General features: G+C 35.8%; 1 long non-coding RNA gene across 1 annotated transcript in view; it reads right to left on the bottom strand.

Annotated features, from left to right (window-relative positions):
* Window positions 1-17,630, bottom strand: part of LOC140141149 (uncharacterized) — a 483,782-nt gene that overhangs the window by 425,136 nt on the left and 41,016 nt on the right. The window lies entirely within an intron of this gene.

Here is a 17,630-nt window from a genome sequence, read left to right as displayed (position 1 = left end):
CATGGTTCCTGGCTGATTATGGGAAGCAAAGCAATAATTATGAATATTAATTAAATTTAAAATTTACTAATGTTCCTCTTCTTCATTGTATAGTGGTATTATTAATTAAATTACTACAATGTTGTTTTGAATCTCTCTCGTTCGTTTATTTAATTTGCTGAATTAAGTGATTTATTTAAGTGAGTTAATCCATACATCATTCAATGTAATCCTATCATCGAGTTTCGCGCCGTCGGTGTAGCAGGGCTAAAACTAGGGTAGCTTCGGCGACGGCCAAATGTGGTAGGTATAGTAAAGCTTAGCCTTTTTTTTGAAAAACTTCCTACCCCCACCCTGGGAATCTAATGGTGCGTCCCTAAGATGAGCTCAAAGTGTATATTTCTACATTTTGAGCTCAAAATATTAATAGGGATATCATATGTCTATACTATTACTATGATGCGCATGCGTTGTGTGTGCTGTGTGGGAGTGTGGGCTGTGGGAGTGAGTGTGATGCTGTTTTAGAAAAATGTATAGGCCTATAAAAACAAAATCTTCGCACAAGCTAGAATGAAGAGTGAAGACCCAAGTCAAGCTGGGGATCACCATTGCAGGGGATGAACCTATAGACCCACACCACTCTTCGTCATACATAAATTCTCCCAGCCACATTTCCCTAAAAAAATAAAAAAATTAAAAAAAAAGGAAATTTAGTTCGGCAGAGGTGGGGCTCGAACCCACGGTGCACCGCTATCATGTATACAGTATCGACATATTACCAGCGCCCTTACCGCTCAGCCAACTGACTTGTTGGGGCCATCTTGAAAATTTGAACATATAATCACAACTTCAATTACTTCAACATACCATGTGACAAGCAAAGACAGAAAACGTACCATATTTTGGAATTTTATCTGCTTAAAAACATTAATGTGTAGAGCTACCATTATTAATATTGTTGAATTCTCAGGTGCATACAGACAATACGAGGGGCCTATGATACATACACAATTGATTTCGTGCACGCACATGCTCTGCAAGGTAGGGAGCCTAGTCAGCCTACCATTTTTCTTGTAAGACTGTCTGGATTTTTGCAATTTATAGTAAAAGTCCACGTAGGTCCCCAAAGTCCTTTCAGATATTAAAAGATAAAATTCCCATAAAGACGAAACAGTAATCTTTAGTGGGGACCTACGTAAATTTTACATAAAATTTCCGCCATCAATTCAGTGTTAATTTTATTATTCAGAAAATATTTTGGCGTATATAAAATTGAAATAAAATTCTCTGCTTCCTAAACCACATAAACTGAAGCATGATTGGGTATCACGAATCGTTATATATATGATGTAGGCTACAGTTAATTTTTGTTTACTTGTAGTCTTTTAAGTAGGGTAAGTTTTTATGTAAAGTGCAATGATCATTTCTTTGAAATTGCGCTATATAAATGCCGTTGTATGTATGTATGTATGTATTCAAATATTCTTTTACACATATGATGCTTCAGTTTTTACACAAACAAGAATTTGTCTTAAAAAAACAAGTTCACGGATCAGGTGTATAGTACATGTACTTTGAGCTACTTTGGTCTAACATTTAATATTCATATCTAACCTACTCTGCACTTATTCGACAATAAATAAGTGATATGAGGCTTAATAATGATACATGTGTCTTGACTCTGAAAAACAATATTTTTTAAAAACCTCATTTTGCATTTAGTTTTTTAAGCCACCGCGGAAGCCACCTACAGGATCTCATTTTGCATTTAGGGTTTTTATTGCGTCGCAAAGTAGCAAAACTTTCTTTATATATGGCCCAATTCGTGCCTGGTATCAGATGAAAGCTCATATTTTTCTCATAAACATATTGACCCCGGGATATTGACATTTGGCGTTCCAAATCGTTATATTTCCGTAGAAATCATAAAAAAACTGTCAAATTAGTCTCAAATATGGTATACCATATTTTGAGACTAATTAGGCAGTTTTTTAATGATATCTTCAGAAATACACTGAGTTGGAACTTATAATTTCAATATGTTTATGAGAAAAATAGGGCCTTTCACTTGAAATCAATATATTACATGATCATGATGATTATCATTAATAAAAACACTGTAGACTAGGCCTACCAATATCATGCTGTATAAATGTCCGTAATTCCATTAGGAATTAGGCATATTGACAAAAAACATTTACATGTTCTTTTTGCATGAGTGCTTGAAAGGGATGACATTTTATATTATACATAAGTTTTAAAGAATTTGATTTTCCAAATATATCAGGTCACCTTCCTTTAAGGTAGTGTACTTGTTTTAAGCTGTTTCTTTACTCAATGAAACTTTCACTAATTGAGTAAAGAAACAGCTTATTTTCAGGGCAACCATTTTCTTGGGGGGGGGGGTGACTTCACTTCAAATCTACACCCCCTGTGTGAGAGACTAAAGTAATGTCTTCCATACAGGGTGTATGTCTTTTAACTGGAATAGCCTAAAATGTGTATATCATATACCTGGTATATGACCGGGTTTGCCTTTTGAAGGTCCTGTGGGCAAGGCAACATGATTGTCGCAGATCTACTCACTCAAATGGCTTTACCAAGATTGTGCGCAAAGTGCTACTAATAATTAAGGCTTACTCAACAAGAATGTTGGTTGTCATGGTCACTTGGACTGTCAATCATGATGATTATAACTAGTACCCACCACCAACTTGTGGGGTGGGAGAAAACACCCCCAACATACATATGCACATACATAATGACAAATTGCATTGAACTGGAAGAGAATGAAATTCCTGATATCTATTTGCACAAAAGGCTGGAAATCCCGACAAATTACTAACAAAACCATCTGGAATTCCAGCAACTCAATGGACAAAAATATGGATTATTTTGTTGACCAGAGGCAAAAAGTCTGGAAATCCAACCAAGGATACTACAATAAACCTGGAATTCCAACACCCTCTATGCCTTCAGACTAACAAAACGGTGGAAAAATCTGGAAATTTTGTTGACCAGAGGCAAAAAAGTCTGGAAATCCAACCAAGGATAAACACAATAAACCTGGAATTCCAACACCCTCTATGCCTTCAGACTAACAAAACGGTGGAAAAATCTGGAAATTTTGCGCCAAGCATAGGCAGAATAGGCTGGAATTTGGAACAGCATAAGTAGAATAGGCTGGAATTCCGAGCCCCAAAGACCACCAAAAAATCTGGATTTCCGTTGCCCTCTATAGGGGGGGTGCATGTTTTATCTGGAATAGCCCAATAATCGGATTAACTACCATAGCAATAGATGAATACAGTTTTTGAATAGATCGCCCTACACCACTCCTACCTACGCCATATATAAATTCGCCTAGCCCCATTTCCCTTAAATAAAATTGTCAAAAAATTACACTTGGCAGAGGTGGGGCTCGAGCCCACGCCGCCTGTCGCTAGAGCATGGCTATTATTAAACTAAACGTCAGTGTATGGTTCTGATGCGCCAGACCGCTAGGCCACCGATTGTTAGGTAGCAACTGTTTGGAACCAGACCAATTAACACTGATTTCAATGGGCCTAATTAGGTATTCGTGCTGCCATATCTCGGGCCCTCATGAGGTTCTTTAATCCGAATTTTAAAAACGATTCTCTAGTCCGAATATGAAAATAGACTCTATAGTCTGAATTTTAAAAAAGGTTCTCTAGTCCGAATATAGAAATAGATTCTATAATCCGAATTTAAAAAAAGGTTCTCTAGTCCGAAATTTCAAAACGGTTCTATAGTCCGAAACGGGTACCGTGTTCTTTAGTCCGAATTGATAAACGGGTTCTATAGTCCGAATTTTATTTTTATCATTTGTTTCAGTGTCAAATCATCAATTGTTAAATACAAATCCGCTGAAGTTCAACATGGTTGGTTTCTCTGGATATTTTTCGTAGCATACATTGACGTTCACCTTTATTCTGGTGATATTTTCGTGATTTGTATGTTTTTCATTCCATTATACTAGTAATACTCTACGATGTATTCGAGCATTGTCGAGTTTTTCATAGCGCTATCCCGACATTTAAATGCTGCGGCATTTTTTTAAACATTTAAACATATTTAGCCATTTAAACAAATTAGTTTACAGATTAGTTAAAGTTTACCATACACTCTGCTTTAGTATTATCTAGCCAGAGGGAGCGGTAAATGTTAATGTTTTAAAAAATCGGACTATAAAACCTTTTTACCTTTTTACTGATTCGGACTAAAGAACACGGTATCCGTTTCGGACTATAGAACCGTTTTGCAATTTCGGACTAGAGAACCATTTTTTGAATTCGGATTATAGAGCCTATTTCTGTATTCGGACTATAGAACCCTTTTTAAAATTATGACTATAGAGCCTATTTCTAAATTCGGACTATAATAGAACCCTTTTTTTAAATTCGGACTATAGAGCTTATTTTCATATTCGGACTAGAGAACCGCTTTTAAAATTCGGACTATAGAACCTTCGAAATAAAGAACCGTCGGAATAAAGAACCTCTTTTCAATTTTTTTTTCGGACTAGAGAACCTCTTTTAAAATTCGGACTAGCGAATGCTACTACATGTAACACCTTCGAATTATAGAACCATCGGACTATAGAGCAGTCCCCGTTTTAAAAACACGGCCCCTGAACATAACATAAAGCCCGAACATATTTCCAGACAAGGAACAATAGCCATAATACAAACGGTCTGGCAATGGTTACGGTTCGCTATCTCTAAAGACCGCTATCTCTAAGGTTCGCTATCCCTAAGGTTCGTTATCACTAATTACGAAAAAGGTCCATTATACCTAAGGTTCGATATCACTAATTTTAAATAAGGTTCGCTATCTCTAATTTTAAATAAGGTCCGCTGTCACTAATTTATTGAAGGTTCGCTATCTCTATAAGGTTCGCTATCACTAATTTAAAATAAGGTCCGCTATCTCTAATTTTAACAATCCCGGTATCCCTAAGGTTCGCTATCTCTAATTTCAAATAAGGTCCGCTATCTCTAAGGTTCGCTATCTCTTAGGTTCGCTATCACTAATTTCAAATAAGGCAGCTGTGTACTCTCAGACATGCATGTAGTAAAAGTGCCATAACTTTGTAATTATTAACGCAAGACATATAAAAGTATACATTTTAACGAGTGAAATAGTGAAATAAAATCCATAAAATAGAGCAGTTGGAGTTAACAAATCTGGATTTTCTTTCCTTGTATTTATAAAAAACATAACAAAGTAAATACATTTAAAAAAAGCCGCAATTTCGCGAAAGAAACAATGTCTTGAGTACACAGCCGCGTTAAGGTTCGCTATCTCTAATTTCAAACAAGGTTCGCTATCTCTAATTTATAATAAGGTTCGCTATCTCTAATTTTAAATAAGGTTCGCTATAATTTTAAATAAGGTTTGCTATCTCTAATTTTAAATAAGGTATAGATAGCGGACCTTATTGGAAATGAGAGATATCGGACCTTATAATGAGAGATAGCGGACCTTTTTTAAAAATTAGAGATAGCGGACCTTTTTTGAAATTAGAGATAGCGAACCTTATTATTAGTGATGGCGAACCTTAGGTATAGCGGACCTTTATTGCAATTAGTGATAACGAACCTTAGAGATAGCGAACCTTCAATAAATTAGTGATATCGGACCTTATTCAAAATTAGTGATAGCGAACCTTATTTTAAATTAGTGATAGCGAACCTTACTTTAAATTAGTGATATCGAACCTTAGAACTAGCGAACCTTATTATAAATTAGTGATATCGAACCTTAGAAGTATCGGACCTTTTTTTAGGTATAGCGAACCCTTTTCTCTATGAGATAGCGGGATTCTGATCTCCATAGACTTTACACGTTAGTGATAGCGAACCTTAGAGATAGCGAACCTTAGAGATAGCGGACTTTAGAGATAGCGGGATGTCACCCTGGCAATGACGTCAGAACAAAATAGTCTGTGGTCGTCTACAGTATAATCAGTACTAAAAGTCCAGAGCGATTTTTCATTTATTTTCTAAAATTAAAAGAACCACTTTTCAGCGGGATTTTTTGTAAGTTACACAGCTGAAGTTGTGAAAGGGTTGAAAGACTACAATATTATGGCATAAACAAGAATATGTTTGTTTAGTCTTTATTCCTATTATCTGACGCCTTAAATGAAATCCTAGTACAAATAAATCGTCTTAATTCAATTGTCTATATCATTTGTATATTGTGTGCATATTCAATGTGTGGCAGTGGCGTAGATTTCTTTTTGACACGGGGGGAAAAAAAAAAAAAAAATTCTTGAAGTATAGTGAATTCAGCACCTTGTGGCGACATAACAAATTTAAGGTATAAATGCAAGTGCGAAGCGCGCTAAAAATTTTGCACTTTGGGGGCTAAAATGTCAAAATAAGGAAGTTAATTTGGTCACAAACTCACATACAGGCGTCAACATTGGGGGGGATGATTGTATGGACCACCCCTGGCAAAATATTGGGGTCATTGATCTCTTTTACCCTGCTACCTAGGTAACGAAACATCCAAGATACGACAAACTATTCTTAATTTAACGGAGTCTTTTTCAAGGACAAACAAATTGAGACCATTTTTCAGAAACTCTAAGCATTTTTGTTTGGAGCCCAAAATTTGACATTTGACCTTTTGCTTATAACTTGAGAACGGTATACATCACAGATATAACAAACTATATTTCTTCTGAATCCCCATGACTAGAGGAATACTTTGGTATAGTGTTTAAATAGTTTGAAGCAATTTTAAAATTTGACCTTTGTACGACCTTTTCCCGCCAAAAAGTACCTTTCCACCAAGTATATTTCAGTATACTTTTGGTATGATGTTCAGGGGACATCTCTATCATGCATAAAAGTAAAAATAATCTGTTGCAATTAGTGGTAGGTGACACCACCAATTTGTTTAGATTGACTGGACTATTAAAATTCACCCCATCACATTAAGATGGTACTACACCCCTTGATAAATTTGTGACCATTTTTGCATTTTTCTCAAAAAATAATAACACACTGGTAACAAAAGTTATGTATATTATAGGGGCAAGGAATCCACTGGAATTTCAGTGACTAAAGACATGCGGTACATTATTTATGATAAGAAAAGAGGTACTGCTAGAATGTACCTCATTTCTTAACATACATAATGAACCACTTGTCTTGAATCACTGAAATTTCAGTGAAGTAATTGGATTCCTTGCCCCTATAATATACATAACTTTTGTTACTAGTGTGTAGTTATTTTTTGAGAAAAATGCAAAATTAGTCACAAAATGTATCAGGTGGTGTAGTACCAGCTTTTAAAAAACACTATTACTGATAATAATCTAACATTCTTTGACCGTGTCTATGGGACCATTCAATATTTAGGGAGATTTGAGAGTGAGGGCCAAAAACTTTTGGGGTCTTGAGGAGAGTCATGCTCATTCTCTAAATGATTTCTACACTTTGCAACATGATCTTGCCCCATTTGTGTAAGATTTAGGTGAAGGTCATGTTTCACCTTACTAAATAGACTATAATATGCAAATACAGAGAATACTTCAAGTGTAAGAGCGTATAAGATTTTAATTTGATAAAAACCGAAGTCAAAGTGTAAAACAACAGTACAAATCAAAACAAACATATTCAACCAAATGGTAAGAAAAGCAAAACGGTATCAATTATAATAATGCTGTAATAATTATGTGCTTTAAAACAAAGTTCACTTTCAATTCTGTGGAAAATAAATGTAACAAAAGTAACATACACAGAGTCGTTTATCCCTGTTGGGAATCAGTTAATATAAATATCTGTGAAATGCATGTTGCAAGGTAAGATACTCCTCAGGTGTTTTTTTTATATTTATGTAGGTATATATTTATCTGCAGCTGTAAATACTATTTCCCTCCAAAAATAAATATACTCTAAGATAAAGTATTTGACATGCAGTGTTCCTACCATAGACATACCACCTAGACCTATGACTGCCCATCCCTTACCACGGCGGGAGGTGAAGCCCCGTATCCAAGGTAATATTGACGGATTGACGGGGTTACTAGGCGCGGAGAAATATTGTGTACATTTTGACGCGCTCGTTTGCGTGGTTACTGCGCGGTTATCGCCCGCGTCAAATGCAAAATGTTCCGTATACGCGAACACGTCTGCTTATTTGCGTCTGGGTTGCGTCCTTGTCAAAATTGTTGCTATGCAGTGTTGACTTCACTACGCGAAGCAAAGTCATTGGTCTAGGTACTTGTTTGTCTGGGGTTCCTACCACGTTTTTCCTACCCACCATTTTTAAATACATGGTTACAATGTTTCTTCTTCTGCTTCTGGTGGTTACTGCATAATCTCCTCAAACGTGAGATGTATAATACAGTTTACACCATTGTGCATGCATTACAATCATGCAAAAAGCAGGAATTCATGACAAATTTAGGGCGTCGCTGTGGAGCAAATCACATATTATGGCTTTAAATAATGTCCCACTTTCAGTGGTAGTATAATTATATACATGACATACACACATATTGCAGTATTTTAGTATAAAGTCAATTGTATTTCAGACAGGGGCCTACTAGAGTTCAGGTTCATAACCCTACTTGTGACACAATATCAGGAGATTTCGCAATTTCTTGGTAGACTAGAGTGTAAGAGATGAAATCAAAACTCGACCGGCGGTTGACCGTCGGTTCCGTCCGGTTTCTATTGTTCTAAACAATGGAAATCGGACGGAACTGGCGGCAACCGCCGGTCGAGTTTTGATTTCATCCCTATACTAGTATATATTTCAGTTATCATATTTCAGAATGCAGTGCAATTAAAAATAAAACCACCTTAAAATGGTGGCAAATATCAAAATAAATGGCAGTTCATAAAGCTGAATTTACACCTGATTCCTTTTGCGGAAAAGCAAACCTCATACAATGCTTGTGTGTTAATTTCAGTTTTCAGAGCATCAAGCCGATCAATTGATACCCTGATCGCTTTTGCAAAAACGACATCAATTGTTATCTACAATCATAATCACAGTGATTATTATCTGTTCCAACTCCAGTGACACTTCATGCATTTGCCTGTGTAGGATAAATCCCCCAAGTATTTTGCCAGGGGGGGGAATGGTCCATACAATCACCCCCCCCAATGTTGACATCTGTATGTGGGTTTCTGACCCAATTAACCTCATATTTGGCAATTTTAGCCCCCAAAGCCCAATTTTTTTCGAGCTACGCGCGAATTTATTCCAATTTTGCACAATATTTCAACAGTTTAGCTTCAAAATGGCAAATTTTCGGGCGCATTTGTACCATAAACTTATTCTGTCACCAAAAGGTGCCGGACTCACTATATTTCAAGAATTTGTTTCCAACCTCATCCCTCCGATGTCAAAAAGAACTACGCCACTGTAGGATTGGGCTTCTGTTCACAGGAGGGGCATGAAAACTCTTACATTAATTTTTTTCAAAGTAAAATGCTAATACCTATTTTAACGCATCCAAAGTTCCAGGGAAATTAATGTGTCACTGGAGCAGATAAGGCCAAGTAAAATAAAAAACTGTTTCACGTCCAGGTTTTTGAAAAAAAAGGAGGAAGAGGGGCCTTTTTATTTTTTTATCGCAAAATTGGTGTAAATACCCACAATTAGAGTTGTTTTAGAGTATACAATAATGCCTGGAAAAAGGAGGAGGCCTCTATTTGTTGTTCTGAGAGGTAGGCCCCCTCTAACTATCACAAAACCTTATAAAAGTGTTCCTTTTATATTAGCAAGGCTATAGAAAGTATCTCTACTTCCTAGACATATTTTTTGAAAAGTTATAACTGAATTTCAAAAAATAAAAATAAATTTGAAGAGACCTCAAAAAAGGAAGCGGGAGGGGATGTGAAACATGTTTATTTTTTTATTTGGCCTAATATTATGCAAAAGCGATGAGTGAAGCATCATGATATTCTGCGATTCCCCATCACAAAGTTTCTTATTTCGCTTGCCCAAATTTGATGCCAGATGCAACACTTTTAGGCATTTTGAAAGGAGCCGGAAGCCTCAGACTTGGACAAATTTGCCAACATCTCAAAATTGCACTCAGCAATGTAGTGTAAATTCAGCGTAAGGCAGACAATGTTTATACAAATTTGACAAAAACTGTTGATTGCTCCCATAGACCTGTACATGTAAACCATTTTGGAAGGGTTGAATTTCTGGTTTTGGAATTAAAATTGGGGCATTTTGGATATTCTGTGTATAGATATTAGGTTCCTGGACCTACCTGTGGTCATACCTCAATTTTGACAAAAGTGTTAGTTATGCCCTTTTGCCATAGGGGGGCAGAATATACCTCACTTCAAAGAAGAGGGTTTTGAAAAAATATACTTGGCAGTTGACATCGTTATGAATTCGGCAGGGACAAATAACAGTCTATAATACGCAGTCCCTAATATATAATAGGTAAAGTGCGATTAGCGATCAATCATTTCTATTGTTTTATTCCATCAACAGAGGGTGACGTTACACAGATTTTTTACACCTTGAAGATGGTTTTGATTTATACACCTTAAAGACGGTTTTGATTCTATTTGGCAATCAGTGCCTTGATCACAACGATAAATAGTATAAAGCAAATTAAGATGATTTCTCTGAAAAAATACCTCATCCAAATTTGACAAAAAAAGAGACCATAATCATACTTATGGTCTGGACTCCACACCAAACATGGTTCCAGGTGTTCAATACTTTATATACAGTGTGCTGATATAAACTAAAGCTTTAGTTTTAAAATATTGACAATGTGTACATAAATAAATATTTGGCAGTACTGTTAGAACAGATTGCAATTCATTTCATACAAAGTTTGTCTCTGTAAATGCAAGATGCGGGGGGCTTTGGACCAAAAGCCCCGCATAAAATAGATTTTAGGTCCAAAAAACTTTGTTATAAACTTGGCTGAGTTACACTCATAACTTGTGGCAGTGAATATCATCGCAGATAACATTTAAAAATATCTATAGCTGAAAAAAAAAAATCCATGTGTGTTTATACTGAACATCTCAGAATACAAAATTGCTGGTATAATAATATTAACTTAAATCTGGTAAGTCTTTAAGGTTGATGTTTGCATCTACCTTATACATCAACTTTACCCTGCTCCCTCCACTTGGATTTGATAAAATTCTTTAAATAAACCACAAATGTCTTCATTTAAACTGTCTTAAATTGGCTGAAAATTTTGGTATAGCGATGGGTCGAAATTTCATGGAAACTTGGTATATTGATTCAGCAACAGAGGAATAGCCTGAATTTATAGTTAATAACCTTTTATCACATTAATCTAACAACAATTGGTGGATCTTGTGTTGCATTTTGATGAGATGGTCTTGTCCATAATCACTGAAAACTGATGGGGTACAAATCATTTTGATACAGCCTGTACATCACGGTAGTTTTTACCTGGCAAAATTTTGCTCTTTTAGGTTGATATTTCCAAAACATGGACCCATATCTAATGATTTTTAAAAAAATCTACCCCATTTTTTCAAAACATGGACCCATGTCTAAGGATTTTCTGCAAAACCAATATCCAGCGATTTAATATATAATGGGAAGAAGGGTGACAATAATCCCTGATTTTTCCCATAACAACACTGCAACATAACAAGCAACAAGACTTTCATCACCCTACCCTTTTTTGTTTTTGGATGGCATCTCGCAAAAACTTCAGCGTATATTCAAAACCTACTGGGTAGCCACCAGCTTTAAACCCCACACGACTCTTCGCAAAATCCTTGTGTCACCTAAGGACCCAGTTCCAATTGAAAAACGATGTGGCTGCATATACCAGATTAACTGCACCGAATGCACTAAATCTTACATCGGACAGTCTGGAAGACAACTGGGACAGAGACTTAAAGAACATAAGTCCACTGCTCCCAGCAGGACACCATCTGCCGTGTCTGAACAGATACTCGTCACCAAATTGACTGGGATAATGTCAAGGTTTTCAATCGTGAAGACAGAGAATACCCCGCCTGGTGCGTGAGGCCCTTCAAATCAGAAAACACACTCCAGCACTCAACCGTGATCATGGACTTCAGCTCCCTTCATTATATAATGGCCTAATCCGATCAATAGAAAGGACATCAAAGGTCGAGAGCAGGACATTCAACTCCATCAGTTCATCATTGGAGTCCTCCTGATGAGGATGTGTGTTGTACACATCGAAATATTGAGGTAACTATCTCAATATAATGTTGTGTTGAATGACAGTTTAAATCTACTTTGCAACATTGTTATCTGTTATATAAAATTCATGTCTCCTCTACATTTTGCACTGAGAAATATAATGTCTATTTGATAGAAACTTACAAAATATATTAGTGGTCCATATATATTTCTTGCATATACTACATTTTTATCAAAAATACATATGTATTTCAATATATTAAATTTGTACAAACACTTTAGCACATTATTTCTGAGGACTTCCCTTAAATCACTCAGAAATTGCTTAATGATATTCCCTTCATTTTCTCCTTTATACTTCCCTAAATTTTACCCTTAACCCCCTGAGAACTACCTGCCTAATGGTCAAAAAGAATTTTTCGTTATCAATTGGACCAATCAGCAATATTGTTAGAATAATTTCACCATGCAAAACAATTGGGGTGAATTATTTGCAAAGCTCCATTCTGATTGGTGATTAAAGTGAAGATATCATGTAATTGACCAATCAGAGGCAATGTTAGATAGGCAGGTAGTGCTCAGGGGGTTAAAATACACTTTCAAGTGGTATTTTCGGAGACACCACTTGGTACCACTCCCAGAGTCTGACTGGGGAAAAAGCTTGAAAACAAATTTTGGTTAAAAAGTCCGCAAAGGAGCTGAATTATTAGTACAAAATATGGACTCTGAAAAAAACAACCCTGAATACAGGCAAAAACTTGAAAAGTGGCATCTGCATACATTTTGTGACTAATATTCTTCGTAGGCCTAAAAAATTGTTGTACTGACATAGCAGGTTAAACAAAAACAAGGTAGCCTGAAAGTAGGGATAATATTTTGTTTAAAACTCATATTCACACATGTAGTTTTTCGTACATGTTGCTAGAGGTGCTGAAACATTCATCACAGACACTTTGAGCAACATCACCTACAATTGGCTTAGGAAGATTTTCAACATTGGGGGGAGCTGACATTTTTGGTGGCAGAAAATTTGGCAAAATATAAGTCACAAACACCCATTTTTCCTCTATTTTATCACAATTGTTTAACTTCAAATAGGATTATGGGGGGGGGGCTGAAAGGTATTCTAAAATTATTCAGGGGGCTCAGCCCCTTCAAGCCCCCGGTTCCTAAGCCTATGACCAATCGTGATCATTCATGACACACTAAATATAACTTTCTGCATTGTCCGAGCTTTGACAGAGAAAATGTTGCGTTGCCACCTTGATATTTATGCCCCGGTGTCGTCACTTAACATTGACTATGTGTACGCATGATCGTTCCCAATTTCGAGAAAAAAAGGGGTTATTTTTAAACTATGTTCGAAAAAAAAAATAGGGTTGTTTTTGATGACGGTGTACTTAAAATTAAAAAATAGGGTATGTTTTTGTTTTTGTGAATCATGAATGTTGAAATCCCAAGAAATCTTACCATTTCTCCTTCAATTTACTCCCGGATTTCGCTTTTGTGAAACTTTTTTGCCTTCCTAATATCCCGGCCTAATATTCAGCAACACGCTTGACTCGGTTTTATTTGTTTCATGCTTTGTTTACACCGATTATGTCATGGGGACTTACCCAGTTTGGCCGCTGATTCCGCTGACTTTTTTAATCAGCTTTATTAATGACACGCCCGGCCTCCGGAGCCTTGACAAACTGAAACTGGGTACCCACAAACCGGACCACAAACTCTTCGAAATGCCGCCTGATCATAAAGGAATTGTTTGTGGCAAATACTAGAAATGCCGCGATTGTGACGAGTTTCTGCTAGAAGCCGGTTCGATTAAGTGTGCATATTGTGATTGCCCTCCAGGAGTTTTTTTTTTTTATCTTTTCCACAAGGCACCAAGATGCCCTGTGCTTTTATTATTATTTTTTCTTTGTTAAATCATCAAAATCAACAAAAATCACAATCAAATCACAAAAACAAAGGTATATCAAAATATCAATAACAAAAGATAGAAAATGATGCATTACATTTGTTAAATTTATGTATTGGTCACATTCAAGCTTTAAAAAAATCGGGTGGAAAGATTACATTGTTGATAACTGTCAATGATCATAAAAACACATGATGCATCCTATTGTCATGGACAAAGTCCCTCGTTTATACATCCACATGTGGATCCTACCGAGTACAGAAGTAGAAGTAGAAGTATTGGATGTATTTGTATATATATTTTTCTGTTATTTTCCTCATTTATATATAAAAAGGACAACAGAGTTCCCAATTTCGAGAAAAAAAGGGGTTATTTTTAAACTATGTTCGAAAAAAAATAGGGTTGTTTTTGATGACGGTGTACTTAAAATTAAAAAATAGGGTATGTTTTTGTTTTTGTGAATCATGAATGTTGAAATCCCAAGAAATCTTACCATTTCTCCTTCAATTTACTCCCGGATTTCGCTTTTGTGAAACTTTTTTGCCTTCCTAATATCCCGGCCTAATATTCAGCAACACGCTTGACTCGGTTTTATTTGTTTCATGCTTTGTTTACACCGATTATGTCATGGGGACTTACCCAGTTTGGCCGCTGATTCCGCTGACTTTTTTAATCAGCTTTATTAATGACACGCCCGGCCTCCGGAGCCTTGACAAACTGAAACTGGGTACCCACAAACCGGACCACAAACTCTTCGAAATGCCGCCTGATCATAAAGGAATTGTTTGTGGCAAATACTAGAAATGCCGCGATTGTGACGAGTTTCTGCTAGAAGCCGGTTCGATTAAGTGTGCATATTGTGATTGCCCTCCAGGAGTTTTTTTTTTTATCTTTTCCACAAGGCACCAAGATGCCCTGTGCTTTTATTATTATTTTTTCTTTTTTAAATCATCAAAATCAACAAAAATCACAATCAAATCACAAAAACAAAGGTATATCAAAATATCAATAACAAAAGATACAAAATGATGCATTACATTTGTTAAATTTATGTATTGGTCACATTCAAGCTTTAAAAAAATCGGGTGGAAAGATTACATTGTTGATAACTGTCAATGATCATAAAAAACACATGATGCATCCTATTGTCATGGACAAAGTCCCTCGTTTATACATCCACATGTGGATCCTACCGAGTACAGAAGTAGAAGTAGAAGTATTGGATGTATTTGTATATATATTTTTCTGTTATTTTCCTCATTTATATATAAAAAGGACAACAGAGTTCTCCTCAGAAAAGAAATGAATCAGAACAAGTGTTTTGTGTGTTCTTGAAATGTTAAAAAAGGGGTACTTTTGTAAAAGTGTACTTGAAATGCAAAAAATAGGGGTATTTTTTAAGGCTAATTTGTACCCGTTTTCGTGTAAAATAGGGGTAACAAATGACGAAAATGTTCTTGAAACCGTGCAAAATAGGGGGGTATTTTTGACTTAGGGAATGATCATGCGTTACGCCTTTGAATGTTAAGTGACAACACCGGGGTTTATGCTAAAAGTTAAAACATCCCACATTAAGAATTCTTAACCTTGAAATCAATAAAGTTTTGAATTAAATCCAGTACTGGAACCGATTTTATTCCATCAGAATTCCGCTGGGACTGGGAACATCAAGAAAATCTGTATACCAGTTTTCACCCTGATGATGCAGTGATGTGCAGTGCGCATTTCACTGGGGGCGCAGTTTTAAATTGTTAGCGTTCACTCAATGCGCTGGCTTACACACGCTGAAAGACACCACCAGATATGCGCGCAAAACAACTGCCACAATGAGTTGACATCACTGCCACATCAGGGTGAAAAATGGTATCGCAGTCTTCAAGTATCACATGACCAACCCAGTGGGCCAGTTGCCTGAAAAAGTTTGATGGTATCAAACTTTAACTTAGTAGCAAGTTGCAATCAAATGTAGTCAGTTCCAGTACTAGATTAACATTACGTTTTGTTACCTGGAGATATTTGATCATGTCTCACCTCCTTTTTCAACCAAATCGACGGTAATAACTCTTGTAGTGAGGGATCAACATTTAACCACAAATTGCCTCACTTCCTGGGAACTAAATACCACACAAGGTCATATTTATGTAACTCATTGACCCATTTGTGTTATATGCTGCCTCTAGCTATGACATCCTTGTGATCTGGTCAACGCATTGACAGATACAAACCACAGGAGGGAATTCAATTTTTGATCAATTCTCTCCAGGTAGTGAAACATAATAAAAAAAATTCAAACACCTTGTGACAGTGATATACTTAGAAGTCCCACTCCGAGGGGGGCACTTGTATTTCAAGTTGAATATCACCTGCATACAAAAAAAAAGCAAGTTAATTTTTCACAGTATGATATTAAATTAAGTTAAAAAAGTACCTTAAACGTGCAGATGTTACTCAAAAAGGGTAGCTACTGTCTGTTCAGATCAATTAGCTTAGATTCTTGAATTTTTAAGATATTTGAAAAGATAAAAAATTGTGGTCAAAGTCATCAAAGAAAAGTGCTAGCACAGCATTAGACCTAACGTGATTTATACTTTTCAAATTCTAAAGTTCAATTTAAAACCCCATTTCTTTTCAATTTTGGTCTTTTCCCGCGATATTTTTTATAAAAGCCGTAGAACGTCGGGTATCATAAACTTTTTGAATCAATCCATTTAGAGCAATGGGGACGAATGTCATAATGCGCTGAGATAGTATTTATTTGACCATCTAAAATAGGCCCAGCTTATATAAATACATTCCGTGCGTATTTATTTATTTATTTATTTATTTATTTATTTATTTATTTATTTATTTATTTATTTATTTATTTATTTATTTATTTATTTATTTAGTGTGCGAATGGGTCTGAGAAGTTGTAGACCTATAGGCCTATTATAAATCTACACATTTATTTTCAATTTGTTATTTCGTTTTGTTTGTTGAATACAAACTATGACATTTGGACATAAAGGACATTTGGAAACAAACTTTTGTACAAGAAAATATTATTTAAAACAATCAGGTTACAGAAAACAATTCTTGTAAAGTCACTGTATCTGAAAATGTCATTGTTTAAGAAAAATGTCAAGCGAATTCTGATATTCTTGGGAAGGAATGATGGTATTAAACAAAACTCAATTTACATTGTAAACCAGATGAAATAAGAACGAAATCCATAATTTTAATGTCATTGTTTAAGAAAAAATATAATGCTCAGAATAATGTTATGCATAAAACGTAATCTCGCCATATAATTTCGTGTAACAAAAACCGGTGGACCATCATCACCTATCTAATAACCGGAACGGTATAACAATTGAAATGGCAGGACAGATTGGTGGACAGATTGTTTTGCTAAATTGGATAGGGTCTATGGCCTAAGTTGAGAATGGACCATCCCACTCGATTTGTAAAAAGGTCGCGAACCCTTTTGGTGGACCCAAGTAACTGCCTAAAATGAGGCAAAATTGAAAAGAAATGGGGGTTTTACTTGAACTTTGGAATTTGAAAAGTATAA

The sequence above is a fragment of the Amphiura filiformis genome, chromosome 19 (genome assembly GCF_039555335.1).
Source record: "Amphiura filiformis chromosome 19, Afil_fr2py, whole genome shotgun sequence".
In the NCBI taxonomy this organism is placed as follows: domain Eukaryota; kingdom Metazoa; phylum Echinodermata; class Ophiuroidea; order Amphilepidida; family Amphiuridae; genus Amphiura; species Amphiura filiformis.
This window is presented reverse-complemented; position numbering and strand designations above follow the sequence as displayed.